This window comes from Urocitellus parryii, chromosome 2 (assembly GCF_045843805.1).
Source record: "Urocitellus parryii isolate mUroPar1 chromosome 2, mUroPar1.hap1, whole genome shotgun sequence".
NCBI lineage: Eukaryota > Metazoa > Chordata > Mammalia > Rodentia > Sciuridae > Urocitellus > Urocitellus parryii.
In genome coordinates, this window is record NC_135532.1 from 124,881,095 (window position 1) to 124,900,001 (window position 18,907).

Consider the following 18,907-nt stretch of genomic DNA (forward strand, 5'->3'; position numbering starts at 1 on the left):
CCTCCCATGCTCTCCCTCCCTATCCCACTATGAATTAGTCTCCTTATATCAAAGAAAACATTCGGCATTTGTTTTTTTGGGGATAGGCTAACTTTATTTAGCATTATCTTCTCCAATGCCATCCATTTACCTGCAAATACCATGATTTTATTCTCTTTTATTGCTGAGTAACATTCCATTGTGTATATATGCCACATTTTTTTGATCCATTCATCTATTAAAGGGCTTCTAGGTTGGTTCCACAGTTTAGCTACCGTGAATTGTGCTGCTATAAACATTGATTTGGCTCTGTCCCTGTAGTATGATTTTTTAAAGTCCTTTGGGTATAGACCAAGGAGAGAGAAAGCTGGGTCAAAGAGCGGTTCCATTCCCAGTTTTCCAAGGAATCTCCATACTGCTTTCCATATTGGCTGCATTAGTTTGCAGTCCCACCAGCAGTGTATGAGCATGCCTTTTTTCCCCACATTCTCACTTGGCCACCTTATCTAATGGGCCACTTGAATTGAAGATCTCCATTCCTGGTCAGGGTTTCAGATGAAGGAAATTTTGTCCCTTTTTTATTTTTCCTCATCTATATCAGGACTGTAATATTCTAAGATATTCTGAGCTCATCAAATGGTAAAGCTGATGATTTAAGATACAATGACTAAAGTTAACGACAATGTAGTCTTGAATATTAGGATTTTAAGGGTTCTCATCACATTAAAATAAAATAAAGAGTATGTATGGCAATGCATATTTTAGTTAATCCACTTCATTCATTACACAATATTTTGTAACACCCTGGAGTACAAAATAAATACATAAAATGATAGATTAATATGTTATTCTTGTTTTATTAATAGTATGTTGGTAAATGGCTATAGCCAACTTTTTGGTGGAAAAAAAACTGATGAAATATTTTCTTATTTCTGTGGAGGAAATATTCCAACATGGATCATTTTAAAATACCAACAAAAGACTCTGGTACTGAATATAGACTTTAGAAGAAATGCATACACTAATCAGGGGATATTGCTAGCACATATACACTATAGACATAAACAAACTTGAATGCATAGACACTACTAAAGTTTTTTAAAATAGAAAATGTTGAATTTTGAGTACATAGTCCTTTAGTGTCTGATATACTGGACTTAATTAGGAATTTATATAAATTAATTTTAATAATAGTTGTATTTAACACTGAACTGATAAAATCCCTGAAATTTTGAGGAACAGCATTTCTTTCTTTCTTTTTTTTTGCAGACCTATATTCTTCTTTTATTTTTCTCCTTAATAATCATAGAAATTCATGAGTATTATTTTTATTGGTCATATTATAGGCCATGGTATAAAAAAAGGTAACTTAATTAATCATTTCCTTGATGATCAGTTAGGTTGTTTGACTTTTCCTTTTTTTTTCTGTATCTTTTCTTTTTTATTGGTTGTTCAAAACATTACAAAGCTCTTGACATATCATATTGCATACATTTGATTCAAGTGGGTTATGAACTCCCATTTTTACCCTGTATACAGATTGCAGAATCACATCGGTTACACATCCATGTTTTTACATATTGCCATACTAGTAACTGTTGTATTCTGCTATCTTTCCTATCCTCTACTATCCCCCTTCCTCCCTTCCCAACTTCTCTCTCTACCCCATCCACTGTAATTCATTTCTCTCCCTTGATTTTTTCCCCTTTCCCCTCACATCCTCTTATATGTAATTTTGTATAAAAATGAGGGTCTCCTTCCATTTCCATGCAATTTCCCTTCTCTCTCCCTTTCCCTTCCACCTCTCGTCCCTGTTTAATGTTAATCTTTTTCCCATGCTCTTCCTCCCTGCTCTGTTTTTAGTTGCTCTCCTTATATCAAAGAAGACATTTGGCATTTGTTTTGTAGGGATTGGCTAGCTTCACTTAGCATAATCTGCTCTAATGCCATCCATTTCCCTGCAAATTCCATGATTTTGTCATTTTTTAGTGCTGAGTAATACTCCATTGTGTATAAATGCCACATTTTTTAATCCATTCATCTATTGAAGGGCATCTAAGTTGGTTCCACAGTCTAGCTATTGTGAATTGTGTTGCTATGAACATTGATGTAGCAGTATCCCTGTAGTGCGCTCTTTTAAGGTCTTCAGGGAATAGTCCGAGAAGGGCAATAGCTGGGCCAAATGGTGGTTCCATTCCCAGCTTTCCCAGGAATTTCCATACTGCTTTCCACATTGGCCGCACCAATTTGCAGTCCCACGAGCAATGTACAAGAGTACCCTTTTCCCCACATCCTCGCCAGCACTTATTGTTGTTTGACTTCATAATGGCTGCCAATTTTACTGGAGTGAGATGGTATCTTAGGGTGGTTTTGATTTGCATTTCTCTGACTGCTAGAGATGGTGAGCATTTTTTCATGTACTTGTTGATTGATTGTGTATCCTCCTTTGAGAAGTGTCGAGGAACCGCATTTCTTGAGGTGCCAATATTATATTTAATACAAGTCTAATTTCTTTGAGATTAGATAATTAAATATTCTATTATTTGAGGATTAAGTGACTACATCATACTGCTTTTGATTGATAACCCAATTATATGACATTATAGCTATGGTACCAGTAGGCACCTAGTGAGTACTTTTGATTAGTTGATTCATAACAAGAATTAATAATTAGCATTAAATATTATTACCACTGAGGTAATTAAACACTAATCAATTAGTATTTTTAGATCAAATTATTTTTAATATAAGCTTGAGTATTAGATTTAGAGAACAAAATGTGTAGAAATTTTACTTTTTCAAATTAGGGTTAATTAGTATAAATATCTGTAATTGTCATGAGATCACAATTTCAAGAATAGTGAACAAAATTAAGATATTTATTTATATAATATTATAGTATTATATAAATTATTATATATTATATTTGGATAATTTATGTCTCAACTGCATTTCTGATGTAGTTACATTAATTTCTTTTTTATTTTCTTGCGTAAGTTTGATGAACAAATTTTGGAAATTTAAAATTTGTTTCATAATCATTCATGTAAATCAATGTCTATATAACATAATGATGTGACAATATATTACATTGAAATTGAGAGTTCTTATTTCAAAGCTGGGTGAAGTAAACAAAATTACATATAATTTATTCTTCCATTTTACTCATTGAAGATCATTTCATATTATGACATAATCTTCAGAGAACTTTATATTTTTCCCTGTGTCAAAGAACCAACCTACCCCTAAAAATATTAGAAAAAACATGGTATGGCCCCTTCTATTATACATGAGAAAATTTTAAAAAGGTACACCTAGGGTGGACTTAACAAATAGATCTCAAATAATACCCTCATTCCCAATTTGCTATTTTATATTTTAAATGATGGCAGAGAGTTTCCAGTTGTCATGAATAACATTTTGAAATCGTAAGATTATTATTATTTGTGTGTGAGGGTGTGTGGGTGTGCGTGCGCACGTGTATTTGCCTAGGATTGTCACAAAATTCTTTAAATAGGTCAGTAGGGAAATTTGCATGTTATTATCAGGATTAACTGGTTTGTAAGTTTTATTGTTTCTATATTGTTGCAATATACTCATCTGGGTAACACAATAATACTTGCCTCATATAATGAGTTTGTAGGAATTTCCTCCCTTTCCATTCTTTTGAATAGATTGAGAATTGGCATTAGTTCCTTTTAAAGATTTGTAAATTCAGCAAGAAGCTCCATGTCCTGGCATTCCATTTGTTGGGAGATTTTTTTATTATGGATTCAATGTCATCACTTGTTACTTATCTACTCATGATTTTTTGCCTTAATTGTTCAATTTTGGTAGGTCATAAGTGTCCAGAAATTCATCAGTGTTTTCTAAATTTTTCACTTTAATGTTCACAATAATTCCTAACCATCTTTTGTGTTTTTGTTGTGTTAGTTACAATGTCTCCAATTTCATCTCGAATTTCTTTGATTTAGATCTACTTTCTTCTTGCTTTAGTCAAACTAAAGGTTTGTCAATTTTAGCTGTACAAAAAGCTATACTTTGTTTCATTGAACTTTTGTGAGTTTTTAGTTTCTATTTCTGCTCTGGTGATTACTAGAGGTTGAGAAAGGTGTAGAGGGAGGGTTGATTCAGGGAGGTTGTATCTGATCAGCACTTACTATATACATATATGGAAATATGCTGAACTTATTAATATATGCAGTTATCACGTTAAGCAAAAATAAAATAAAATAGAAAAAAATAAGATATAAGTTGTTGAGTCAAAGTTAGTAAAAGTAATGTGATTAGGAAAGCAGAGGGAGATTAGGGAAATTGAGCACTAAACACAGTCTGAAAGAGACTGAGACAGGGACAGAGATGAAGAGACAGAATGAAAGATGAATAGAGAGCTCTAAAGGAATCACCAATGACCTTGAAAATGGAGAAAGAACCATGACACCAAGGGATGCAGTTGGTGTCTAGAATCTGGAAAGTTCAAGAAAGTGTATTTCCTCTTGATCATTCAGAATAATATAAATCATAGAAACCTTTCTTAACCAGAAGTAATGCAGACCTAATTATGGTCTAATTTTATGACTCCTGACATATAAAATACTAAGAAAATGAATTTATGTTGCTATAAGGCACTAAATTAGTTGTATTTTTTACAAGACATCAATATAAATACATTATCTACATGACCTCCACTGGCCTATACATAGATACTCTAGCCTGGAACTCTGCTCCAAAATTTTTTATATTCTACAACACCATTTCTTGGTATTTGAAAATTGTAGCACAATTCTAAAAAAGATTTCAAAACATACTTAAAGATTACCATATATAGAATTCAAATCATTAAATTTAACATCAAACATAAATGATAAAAAAAAATCCTGTGTAAAAATTATGACATGGATTTTAAGTTTTATAAGGAGATTAATTTATTTGGAAAGAAGGTAAACCAGATAGTATGAAATGCAAATGCACAAATATAAATGAAGTAATGAATAAGAAACAGGAACTAGCTTAAAGCAGATTCTTGCTCACAACTGGACTATTGGTTTTTTAATGTAAAACCTTTATATTGCCTGCTAATTGCTGTGTGTTTCATACTAGGTACAAAAAGACTTTTCTTTGGGCAGAAAATTAATCTATAAATAAATTTTATCTAAAATGCTAAAGATTAAAATAACAGCTCAACATAGAAATGTTTTTAGACAATATAAATCTTTTCCAAACAGAAAACTATTGCTAAAACATTCAATAAGATTTTTCTAATACAAAAAAAAATTTTAATTTTTAACACAATCTGATTATAGAAAATGTTTCCTGATATAGATTGACAACCAGTTAATTTTATGAATCATTAAGTTAACTACTTAATTGTAGTTCTAATTATAGTGGAATGTGGTCCTTATGAAATTTTGAAGGCAAAAGAAATTGATAATTATAAAAGGAAATAATGACTGAGAAGAAAAAAAAAGTGGGTAACACTAAAATTAAAGCAGAAAAATGAAGTCAAAGAATTATCTGAATTGGATGATAATTTAACATAACAGGAATGCTATATCTGGAAAGGTATAACTATGAGAATAAAAATCATTAAGCAGATGTAAAACCAAATTCAATGATAATTAAATAGGAAGTAAATAAACAGGCAATAAGACGAGGACATTATGCCTTAAAAAGTGTGAAAGACTGACAGGGATTTTTCATCATACTCTCTCAAGGCTTATATACATTCTTTAATTTTGAAGATATCCAACTAAAAGAATAATACAAGGATCATGCATATATCCATCATACATCTTCAAGGATTAGCAGCTCATGGCCAATATCAATCCATTTACATTCACATTTTTATAGCCCTCTTCTCTAGGTTATTTTAAATAATCTCAGGCATCATATTTTTCCTTCTACAAATACTTTCTTTATGTGCTTTTAAAACTTTCATTTTATATTCTTCTCATCTCTCTACATATATAGATCTATAGATAGATAAATGGATTCTCTCTATATATATACATCTACATAAGTAGATATCAGTACTTTTTTCATATTTGTTTGTTATTGTATACATTTCACTATTAATTTAGGGTTCATGCAACTTTGAGTTAGTACCATATAATTCTGAATCATAACAATCCCAAAAGACCCATAAAAGTTTGATCTTTTAAAACTTGTTTCCCCTCAATTTTGTTTTCCTTATTTTGCATTCATGGTTTTTACCATGTAATTTGAATTATATAAGATATTGAAATTATTGTTTTGCTTAATCAGTATTTACTTTGTTGATATGCATAATATTTACTTTCTTTAGTAATCTTCATTTTTTTTCTGAATACTCATGTTTCTGTTTGAAAGATTATTTTTTTGATCTGAAGAAATACATTTATGTTTTTCTTTAAGTGAAAGCCTACTGGTGAGACATTTTCTAAGTCACACTTTGCTTCAAAATAACTGTAATTCCTTTTTACTTTTAAAGGATGTTTTAGCAAGTAAAAAAATAAAATTTCATTTGATTTCTTGTAATCCCTCTGGGTTCCATAGCTTTCTGCATCAAATTTTGCTGTTGAGTAATCAGTTGTTAATCATATTGTCTGTATTTAAAAGTTTTTTTTTAATATTCTGACTGCTTTAAAATTATTTTCAAAATTATCAACAAGTATACTTTTATGTTTTGAACATCTGTAATTTGAAAATCTAAAATTCAAAGCAGTCTAAAATTCCAGAGGTTTTTGAATACCAACATGGTAGTCGAAATTTTTTAATTTTAGGGCATTTTGGATTTCATATTATTAAGATACAGATGTTTAATTAGCAAAGCCTATGCAAATATTAAAAATCTAATAAAGAAAATCTGAAATCTGAAACAAGCATTTCTTTTTTTTCCATACGATTTATTTTTATTTTTTTAGTCATATATGACAGCAGAAAGTATTTTGACATATAATACATACATGGAATGTACATACATCAATCATAATGTCTATTCTATTCTGCTGCCCTCCTATTCCCCCTATTCCTCCCCTCCTCTCCCATCCTTTCTCTCTATCCAATCTAATGTGACACACTTTTTTTTCTTTTTCTTATCACAACATCACATAAGTATTCTGTATAACAATGAGGTTCTCCTTCCATCTTCAGTGCAACTCCCCTTCTCCCTCTTTTTCCCCTCCCACCTCTCTTCCCTATTTACTGGTAATCTTCTCATGCTCTTCCTCCCTATCCCATTTTGAGTCCCCCCCCCCCCTTATATCAAAGAAGACATTCAGCATTTGAATTTTAGGGATTGGCTAACTTCACTTAGCATAATCTGCTCTAATGCCATCCATTTGCCTGCAAATGCCATGATCTTGTTATTTTTTAGTGCTTAGTGCTAAAAAATATTGTTATTGCTTTATTGTTATTTTTTAGTGCTTCCATTGTGTATAAATGCCACATTTTTTTAAATCCATTCATCTATTGAAGGGCATCTAGGTTGGTTCCACATTCTAGCTATTGTGAATTGTGCTGCTATAAACATTGATGTGGCTGTGTCCCTGTAGTATGCTCTTTTTAGGTCTTTTAGGTATAGTCCGAGAAGGGGAATAGCTAGGTCTAATGGTGGTTCCATTCCCAGCTTTTGAAGGAATCTCCATACTGCTTTCCAAATTGGCTACACCAATTTGCAGTCCCACCAGCAATATATGAGTGTACCTTTTTCCCTGCATCCTCACCAGCACTTATTGTTGTTTAACTTCATAATGGCTGCCATTCTTATTGGAGTGAGATAGTATCTTAGAGTAGTTTTAATTTGCATTTCTCTGATTGCTAGAGATGGTGAGCATTTTTTCATGTATTTGTTGATTGATTGTGTATCCTCTTCTGAGAAGTTTCTGTTCAAGTCCTTGGCCCATTTGTTGATTGGGTTATTTGATTTTTTGTGGTTTAACTTTTTGAGTTCTTTGTATACTCTAGAGATTAGAGCTCTATCTGATGTTTGAGGAGTAAAGATTTGTTCCCAGGATGTAGGCTCCCTATTCACCTCACATGTTATTTCTCTTGCTGAGAAAAAAACTTTTTAGTTTGAATTTGTCCCATTTGTTGGTTCTTGGTTTTAACTCTTGTGCTATAGGTGTCTTATTAGAAATTTGGGGCCTGCCCACACGTGATGAAGATTAGGGCCAACTTTATCTTCTATTAGATGCAGAGTTTCTGGTCTGATTCCTAGCTCCTTGATCCATTTTGAGTTGACTTTTGTGCATAGTGAGGGAAAGGGATTCAATTTCATTTTGTTGCATATAGATTCCCAGTTCTCCCAGCACCATTTGTTGAAGATGCTATCCTTTCTCCATTGCATGTTTTTAGCACCTTTGTCTAATATAAGGTAGTTGTAATTTTGTGGATTTGTCTTTGTGTTCTCTATTCTGTACCATTGGTCTACCAGCCTATTTTGGTGCCAGTACCATGCTGTTTTTGTTACTATTGTTCTATAGTACATTTTAAAATCTGGAATCCCGATACCACCAATTTCACTCTTCCTGCTTAGAATTACTTTAGCTATTCTGGGTCTCTTATTTTTCCAGATGAATTTCATGATTGCTTTTTCTATTTCTGCAAGGAATGTCATTGGGATTTTGATAGGAATTGCATTGAATCTGTAAAGTGCTTTTGGTAATATGGCCATCTTAATAATATTAATTCTACCAATCCATGAGCAAGGTAAATCCTTCCATCTTCTAAGGTCTTCTTCTATTTCTTTCTTCATGGATCTGTAGTTTTCGTTGTATAGATCTTTCACCTCTTTTGTTAGGTTGATTCCCAGGTATTTTATTTATTTATTTTTGAGGATATTGTGAATGGAGTAGTTGTCCTCATTTCCATTTCAGAGAATTTGTCACTGATATACAGGAATGACTTTGATTTATTGGTATTAATTTTATATCCTGCTACTTTGCTGAATTCATTTACTAGTTCTAGAAGTTTCTTGGTTGAACGTTTTGGGTCTGCTAGGTATAGGATCATGTCATCGGCAAATAGTGCTAATTTAATTCTTCTTTTCCTATATTTATGCCTTTAATTTCTTTCATCTGTCTAATTGCTCTGGCTAGTGTTTCAAGAACTATGTTGAATAGAAGTGGTGAGAGAGGGCACCTTGTCTTGCTGAAGCAAGCATTTCTGATAAGGAATACTTCAATCATGTATATTTTCTTGGGGTTTGAAATTTGCTAACTTCTTGAATCTGAGAGGTGAAATGCCTAAACAATTCTCAAAACTCTCAACCATTATCTCTTCAGATATTATATCTGACACATTATCTCTTTTGTCTACTTTTGGGATTCCAATATGACACAACTTAGACTTTTTTTTTTTTTTTTTTAAAGAGAGAGTGAGAGAGGAGAGAGAGAGAGAGAGAGAGAGAATTTTTAATATTTATTTTATTTAGTTCTCGGCGGACACAACATCTTTGTTGGTATGTGGTGCTGAGGATCGAACCCGGGCCGCACGCATGCGAGGCGAGCGCGCTACCGCTTGAGCCACATCCCCAGCCCCAACTTAGACTTTTTGAAACCACATGTGTCTTATGGCCTATTTGTTTTCATTTATTCAAATTTTTTTTTTGTGTTTTATTTTTTCTTTTTTGTCCACTCTTTGAGTTCAATAAATCTGAACGTTCTATTATAATCACAGTTTTACTTCTAGAATGTCCATTTTATTTCTTTTTTGATAGTTTTTAATCATCTTGAAAAATCTTTATTCTGATGTCTACTTTTGTCCATTTATTCTCTAATTTTAATTAATAAATTTAAAATAGTTATTCAATGATCTTGGGTGCCAATTATAATAAATAGACCATCTACATATTCTATATATACTATTTGGTTTTACTCTTGGTTATTAGTCATTGTTTTATGTCATCAAATACATCACTATTGTTTTAATATTATTATATTTTGAAAACAAGGTATAAAAATTCATATGATGTTAATTTTCACTAGACATTGGTCTCTTTTTACCTTAGTAGGTAATGCAATGAGAAGCTGAGCTAGATTGCCTGTATCATTAATATTCTATTGTAATTTCACCATTGTTTGTAAGCCATTATCCTTCTAGTACAATGAATTCTCTAAACTTAATCCTAAAATACTGAGTAAGATCTAGTTCTGTCTTTCAGGTATCAAAACCCAAAGCTTTTTTCTGTCTCAAAAAGTTCAAAATCTGGCATATACAAAAAGGAGAAGAAAAATGTTGTGCTTGAGGCAAATACCCTTCCAAACACGTCCCTTTTTGCTCTAAAGCACTATGCAATGTGGGAGATCTATTCTGCCTTTTATAAACCTTCAACCTAGATACTTTGACTCCTGTACAATATTAAAATTTAACAAATGTCAAATGGAAAAAAGAACTTACTATAAGTTCAATTTTCTCTAGTTTCCAATTGTTTTCATCAACCCCACATAAGTACTAAACTATAGGTTAGTTTTTCTTTTCCAAGCAGATATTTTCTGTCTGGAAAATCCTAGACATTATAAGAATTAATAAACACAGAGAGGAAAACGAGTTCTCTTGAAAAAGCTTTTTTTTTATCTGTAATATTTGCTAATAATCTAATCTTCATGCCATCATACTTCTATGATATCATTAAAATGTAATACTGTAATTTACATGGTTTATTTAGTCTGGAAACATGAAATTTGTAATGTTTTAGGTGAAAACCAAATTGTCACAAGAACCTTAGTTAGCCATGACATATATATCTAATTCATAAATAGAATCTTGACATAAAAGAGTTTTTATAACATTTATTTTAGTGGATTAATTTAAGATTTGTCCTAATGTGTAAGTTTATATGAGAAGAAAAAAATAATTGTAAGGTTATTTTAATCTTTGTTCATTTTTTTTGTACCAGGAATTGAACCCAGAGGGATTAACCACTGAGCTACATCCCCAGGCCTATATATATATGTATTTTATATAGAGACAGGGTCTCACTGAGTTCCTTAGGGCCTCACTATGTTGCTGAGGCTGACTTTAACTTGCGACCCTACTGTTTTAGCCTGCAGAGCTGATGGAATTACAGGCATATACCATCACTCCTGGCTTCGAATTTGAAACAACAATTGCATCTTTATAGAAATGAATGAACCTTTCTAAAAGATTATTTCTGAAAATAAAAGATCTGAAAACTTAGCATCATTTTGCCTACCAGTTTTTATGTAAATCATGGATGTACACCCAGGAAAAATATTTCTAAGCGTATGAGTCTAAGTAAACAGTGACATCTACAGCATCTTTCACATACATATAAGTGATGGTCATCATAAACAAAATATATTTATTTCATCTTCAGGCTGGAGAAGAAATCCAGCTGCCACTTATGTGCATGTGTGCTTTCTAAATAGAGACATATAATATTCAAATTCTCTTTTATTTTTCATAATGAAAATGGAAAAATCCATTGAAGGTAGCTTAAAAAAAGTTTTTATATATTCAATTTATATATAAAATGTAGATTATGTGACACATTTTTATTTGTAAGAACATGAAGGAAGGTTTTGCATGTAGAAAATGATTTGGGGATATTGAATCTTAAAACAAATCAGAAATGTGAAATTATATATATATTTCTTTTATAGCCAAATTTTAAAAATTTTCTGGATACAAAATATACATCAGAAATAGAAAGATAGAAATGTTATCTGAAGTCTTGTTTCCCCTTGGCAAGTAAATCTCTATATCATTTCTTGTATATGACTCATTAAGTTCCACCTCTGTGTCTTGCACATGTCATTACCTCCTGTCTGCCTGCTGAATATCTATCTACCTCTTCTCCCAAATCAGATTACTTTCCAATTACCTTCAAGAGCAAGGCTCACGGTCACCTTAAAAAAAAAAAAAACTCTACTTTCATGTTCTGGATCCAGGTTAGAGTTGAACTAATATTAGCAGTTAGTATCAGTGGTTAAATCATGTTAAGCCGAGTTTAGAGAATGCAGTTTGTATTGAGCATAATTAAATCCGAGCAGGCATTGGATATTTCACAAACTAGAGATATTTAAAATGAAAAAGGTGAAGTTCAAAGGCAGAAAATATAACAAGGCTATGCAAAGACTGGAGTCCCCTGGGTCGGAGATCAGAAAAGTGCACAGGCCAGCTCCGTGAAAGATAAATGAAATTTGAAAATCTCAGTTTAGATTAAGAAATTCTTCTATTTTCAACACTTCCCAAACTTTGTCAATTGGTCTATAAATTCACTAGTTTTCAGGAGAAAAGCTTATAAAAACAAGCAATAGTGTAATTAGAATTTATACAGCAACATTCATTCATATTAAAATCGATAGTGTGTTTGGAAATTATGTCCTGAAAATATTTTGGGATATTAGAAATGATAATTTGGAGTTACACATTTTGTTGTTCTTGAGTCTTTTTTTTCTTGCAGATTAAGTATCAGAAAAAAAGAATGTGTAATTATATTTTCACCCTGAACTGTAAAAACCAAGGGGTCTTGTTACTTAGTTGCCCTCTGGATAAAGTTATATTTTTGGTTATAGAAATTTATAACTCTGAAAAATCTTTATAGTTCCTCAGAATATTTTAATTCTGGTACTTTCTTCCAACAAATATTAAGCTTTACTATACAAGCTGCTGAGACACCTAAGATATGTGTGAAAAAAGTCAGAAAAGATATTTTTTCTAGAGCTTAAACTCTATTTCAAAGCCATGGATAATAAGCAAATAAATTGGTAAATCAACTTATATATGCATAAATCATACATAAAATATATAGTATATGGTGTGCTTAGAATTAAAATGCAATTATGTAAATTTTAGGTGGGTGGTATAAAGTAAAAATTTGACTCAAGCTGGCCTGAGCAAATGGGTATAGCCATATCTGTTCCTAAGATGGAGAAACTGGGTGGGGCCAGAATGGATAGAAAAATTCAGATGTTCTCTTTCAGCCGTGTTGAACTTGAGAATATGTTATGTAGGGGTGGTTATATTAATCTGCATTTCAGGGAAGGTATCACTGTTGGAGATGAGATAAAGATTAGGTAGTCATTAAAAACATATATATATATATAAAATTATAGAAAATAAACTGTATCTAGAGAGGGAGATGGTACTAGGGATCGAACCTACCATCTTTGTACATACTATGCAAGTTCTCTATTACTGAGCAACATACACAATTCGAACTTTAAAAAATGCATGTAAAGTCTTGGAAAAGGGAGAGAGAAGAGTTATCATCTGAATGAGATGCACATCTGCTCTTAACATGGAACTGTCCAAGGACATTCACTCTCATGTGTCATGCAGGTTGGTCAGGTGTGCTCCTCACCATGACAAAATGGTTCTCTTGAAGATTTATTTCTGTAGTCTGAGAGAGGAAAAATAAGGTGTAGCTGTTTGTCTGAATTATAATGTGAACCTCAATGGACTTAATCCCATAACATGAAGGCTCTTCAAATTTAATTTTTCACTTAATAATAGTTCATGACTATTGATTTTTTAATTGGTTTGTGTGGGCATTATCTACTTTCATTCTCACAATAAGCCTCTAATATATTTACCTTTAAAACCTCCATTACGAAGAGGGGAAAAAATGAGTCACAGTAATTTGTACTACATCACAATGACAATAAATGATAAATAGTATTCAAGTTCATGCAATATAATGCTAAATTCTTAAAAGGATATTACATTTATTGATATACTAATTGAATTTACTTCATGACCATTCTGTATCAAGATGCTTGTCCCTAACTTGTGAAGATTAAATTCTCTCTCTTTACTCTCACATCTTTTTCACCTTCATCTTAGACTTTTTAAAATATGCTTAAGATTCTGCCATATCATATGAAAGCCTATCTTTCTTTTATTTTTTTTAATATCAAAATTCCCTCCACCTTCAAAAAAAAGTCTGAAAAAAAAGTCTGTAATTTCTTTCTTCATTGTTACCTTGGATTAAATATTCACACTACTACAATCTGCCCTCATCTCTAACAAATTCACTGAAAAATCCTTTGTTAACAACTCCTAGTAATAAAATCAAAAGTCCCTTTTTTTAAAGCTTTCTACTTCTCAACAATATTTTAGAATTTTTTTCTCCCTTATAGTGTACTCTTTTTTTCTTTTGTTCTTCTTTTTATATTTACTTTTTAATTTATCTTGAGACATTATCTATGTACTAACTCCTATGGTTTTATTATCATCTCAGTGACGTTCTTCATGAGATTCAGGATGTTTAATAGGTAATTTTATGCTACTGTCCATTAAACATATAAAACCTGGCATGTCTAAAACAGAAATATTTTTCTTGCTAAACAGGAGTGTTTTCTTTTTTTGTTTTAGTTTTTTTGACTAAATGCAACACCTATTACCTATTCAAAATTGTGGTTATGTTAAGAATAATCCTCAAATTTATTTCCCTATCTGAAAAATTATGAGAATTTATCTTCCTAAATTTATCCAAAATCCATCTGTCCCTCTATTTTAACTGCCAGCATTGATTCAGGTCACCATCCTCTTCTTTATGGATTATTAAATAGTGTACTCTACTAAACAGATTTTCTGATCTGCAATCTTGCTCTACTTACATAGCCATGTAGTAATCTTTAAAAAAATTCTTACTTAACTATCTGTATTCTTTGCTTCTTATGTTAACATTAGGTAAATGTACATATTGTCATTTCTTATCTGCTCAACTTTCCTTCATATAATCATTGCAAACTTCAATTGACTGTTATTTTGCCTTTTAGGGAAACTATTTTTTATCTTCTTTAATTATTCCTATATAAAAACCAATCCTTATCTTTTACTACTAGGTGTGTGACTTTTCAAATCCTTCTTTTAGGGATTTTCATCATGATAACCATCATTATCATCATCATCATCACTACTATCATTGCTATAATGCATGTCATTACAACACTATGTTAAGCATTGTACATTGTCCAAAATGTGTTTGAGTTGAAAAAAAAAAACTAAGGTTTAAAATATTACATAATTTGCTTAATATTACAAAATTAAAATGTAGTAAACAAGAAACTTAAATTCTGTTTTAAGAGTCTATTATATTGCCCTCATCTACTGTACTATTTCTGAATTTTCCATATTAATTTGTTATTATATACACTACATAATATAATATAAACGTGTTTGTATGTGTATTATTTATATACAATCCATCCAGAACTAACATTCTGCAACATATATCTTGTCTCTCTCTCTCTGTACACACACACCACACATAGGGCACCTGGTGAATCTCTTACACTTTATAATTATATGTAATTTTATAACATAAAAAATTGAAAAAGAAACAAATGCATGGAAAGCATATATGTAAATTAAAAGCAATTAGGACTAAGTCTTTACCTTCAAAATTGATCCGTAGTATCTAATAAATTTTTGTAAGATAGTTTTGAAAAATTTCTCTTATTTTGACAAGTATTAGCAACTTAATATGAAAGAAAAGAGAATAATAAAGATATTGGAGGGGCTGGGGATGTGGCTCCAGCAGTAGCGTGCTTGCCTGGCATGTGTGGGGCTCTGGGTTCAATCCTCAGCACCACATAAAAATAAGATAAGGATATTGTGTCCACTGAAAACTAAAAAATAAATATTAAAAAATTCTCTCTCTCTCTCTCTAAGAAGAAAAATATTGGAAAGAAAACATAGGATATTATTTCTATGCATATTAAGATATAATACTATAAATCTTGACTAAAAATTATGACATTATACTAAGAAGAATATATTAAAGAAATATTTAATGATAGCATAAATAATCACTTATGCACTAAGTAATTTTCACCTTAAATTAATAAAGAAATGATTTAAATATTTATGTTTCTGAGGTAGGATTCAGGATCACTAGAGACATTCAATAGGAGGTGATATTGATTCTGTGTCTCTAGAGATCCTGAAAAAAAGGGGGGGTGATAGGCAGATAGAATAAGATTTATTATGTAATGTGGCTCATATGATTATGGAGATTATTATAGAGGTTAAAATGTCCCACTATTTGATCTGCTGTGTGCAAGCTGGAAATCCATACATTTGTATTGGTGATATAGTCTGAGGAACTTATAGAAAAAGAATAGATGGTAAAGATGCCAGTCCAAAGGTGGGAAAATGAAGACTCACCTTAGGGAAGTAGAAGATGTATGGCCCAGACCAGGCAGTAAAGTGGAGAGGGAATTTGAACAATTACAAAATTTTGTTCTACTCAGTCCCTGAACTGACTTGATGATGCCCTCTAAATTATTTGAATGAACTCTACTTTACAAAGACACATAGAAAGAATGTTTACCTTTTGCTCTATCTAGGCTCAGTCAAGTTGGCATACAAAATTAACCTTGCAATTGTGGAAATTCTAATTTGGAAAAAGAAAAAGAACATGAAAATGAAAAACAAAACCATCAATATTAATTTTGAATTTTTTTGTTTTTGTTTATTATAATCTTTTTTTAATTTTAAAATATTATTATTTTTTTTAATTTTTATTGTTGGTTGTTCAAAACATTACATAGTTCTTGATATATCATATTGCATACATTTGATTCAAGTGGGTTATGAACTCCCATTTTTACCCCGTATACAGATTGCAGAATCACATTGGTTACACATCCACTGATTTACATATTGCCATACTAGTGTCTGTTGTATTCTGCTGCCTTTCCTATCCTCTACTATCCCCCATCCCCTCCCCTCTTCTCTCTCTACCCCATCTACTGTAATTCATCTCTCCCCCTTGTTTTTTTCCCCTTTTCCCTCACTTCCTCATGTATGTAATTTTGTATAACTCCTAGGGTCTCCTTCGATTTCCATGCAATTTCCCTTCTGTCTCCCTTTTCCTCCCACCTCTCATCCCTGTTTAATGTTAATCTTCTTCTCATGCTCTTCCTCCCTACTCTGTTCTTAGTTACTCTCCTTATATCAAAGAAGACATTTGGCATTTGTTTTGTAGGGATTGGCTAGATTCACTTAGCATAATCTACTCTAATGCCATCCATTTCCCTGCAAATTCTATGATTTTGTCATTTTTTAATGCAGAGTAATACTCCATTGTGTATAAATGCCACATTTTTTTTATCCATTCGTCTATTGAAGGGCATCTAGTTTGGTTCCACAGTCTTGCTATTTTGAATTGTGCTGCTGTGAACATCGATGTAGCAGTGTCCCTGTAGTATGCTCTTTTTAGGTCTTTAGGGAATAGACCGAGAAGGGGAATAGCTGGGTCAAATGGTGGTTCCATTTCCAGCTTTCCAAGAAATCTCCATACTGCTTTCCAAATTGGCCGCACCAATTTGCAGTCCCACCAGCAATGTACAAGAGTACCCTTTTCCCCATATCCTCGCCAGCACTTATTGTTGTTTGACTTCATTATGGCTGCCAATCTTACTGGAGTGAGATGGTATCTTAGGGTGGTTTTGATTTGCATTTCTCTGACTGCTAGAGATGGTGAGCATTTTTTCATGTACTTGTTGATTGATTGTATGTCCTCCTCTGAGAAGTGTCTGTTCAGGTCTTTGGCCCATTTGTTGATTGGGTTATTGGTTTTCTTATTGTTTAATTTTTTGAGTTCTTTGTATACTCTGGATATTAGGGCTCTATCTGAAGTTTGAGGAGTAAAGATTTTTTCCCAGGATGTAGGCTCCTTATTTACCTCTCTTATTGTTTCTTTTGCTGAGAAGAAACTTTTTAGTTTGAGTAAGTCCCATTTGTTGATTCTAGTTATTAACTCTTGTGCTATGGGTGTCCTATTGAGGAATTTGGAGCCTGACCCCACAGTATGTAGATCGGAGCCAACTTTTTCTTCTATTAGATGCTGTGTCTCTGATTTGATATCAAGCTCCTTGATCCATTTTGAGTTAACTTTTGTGCATGGCGAGAGAAAGGGATTCAGTTTCATTTTGTTGCATATGGATTTCCAGTTTTCCCAGCACCATTTGTTGAAGATGCTATCCTTCCTCCATTGCATGCTTTTAGCCCCTTTATCAAATATAAGATAGTTGTAATATTGTGGATTGGTTTCTGTGTCCTCTATTCTGTACCATTGTTCCACCCGCCTGTTTTGGTACCAGTACCAAGCTGGTTTTGTTACTATTGCTCTGTAGTATAGTTTGAAGTCTGGTATAGCTATATAATTTTGAATTTTAAAAAATTAATATTCTTATTTCACACCATATGTACCATATTATAGCTTTATAAAATCCAATCTTAAACACAATGATAGAACTTAAATATTGGACAAACTTCTAAAAGATCTGGTGTTTAAATCTTAATATGAATATAGAAAAAAATGTACAGTTTTGCTGAAAGTAAAACAAAGCTTATTTGTATTAAAAAATAAAAAATAAAATAGAAAACTTAATATTTGGCGAAACTGCATGTGATGACAAAGAGTGAAGTCAATATCATAGAAATTGAGAGTAGATTTCCGATTATTAGAGACCAGGGAGAATAGCTTTGAGAAAGGAATGAGAAAGTTAAAAGTTGATCAACAGATATAGTTATAGTTAGGAGAAAGAGTTTTTGCAAGTCAGAGGGCCCATATATATAATAATAATATCTTTTGTGTGTCAAAAATTCTGGAAGAAAGGATTTTGAATTTTTACCATAAACATTGTAAAATATAAATATATATTAGAACTTCATATGGTGGCTCAAAAACATACATGATTTCCACAAGTTTGTATATCGATTTAGAAAGTCAATTTAATGTAAAATCAATATACAAATATATCTGGTAATTTACATTACAAGGAAATTTGTATCACAGAAAATATGGAAGACATCTAATTTTACTAGTCCCATCATCTACTGCAGTGGTCAAGTACAACAGATCTTTTTGTGTCACTGTCATCATTAAATAATTTATAGTCCATATTTCTAATTTTAAAAGCATATAATTAAAATGTCAAATTGTCTTGTTGTTTGTTCTCTTATCAATAGC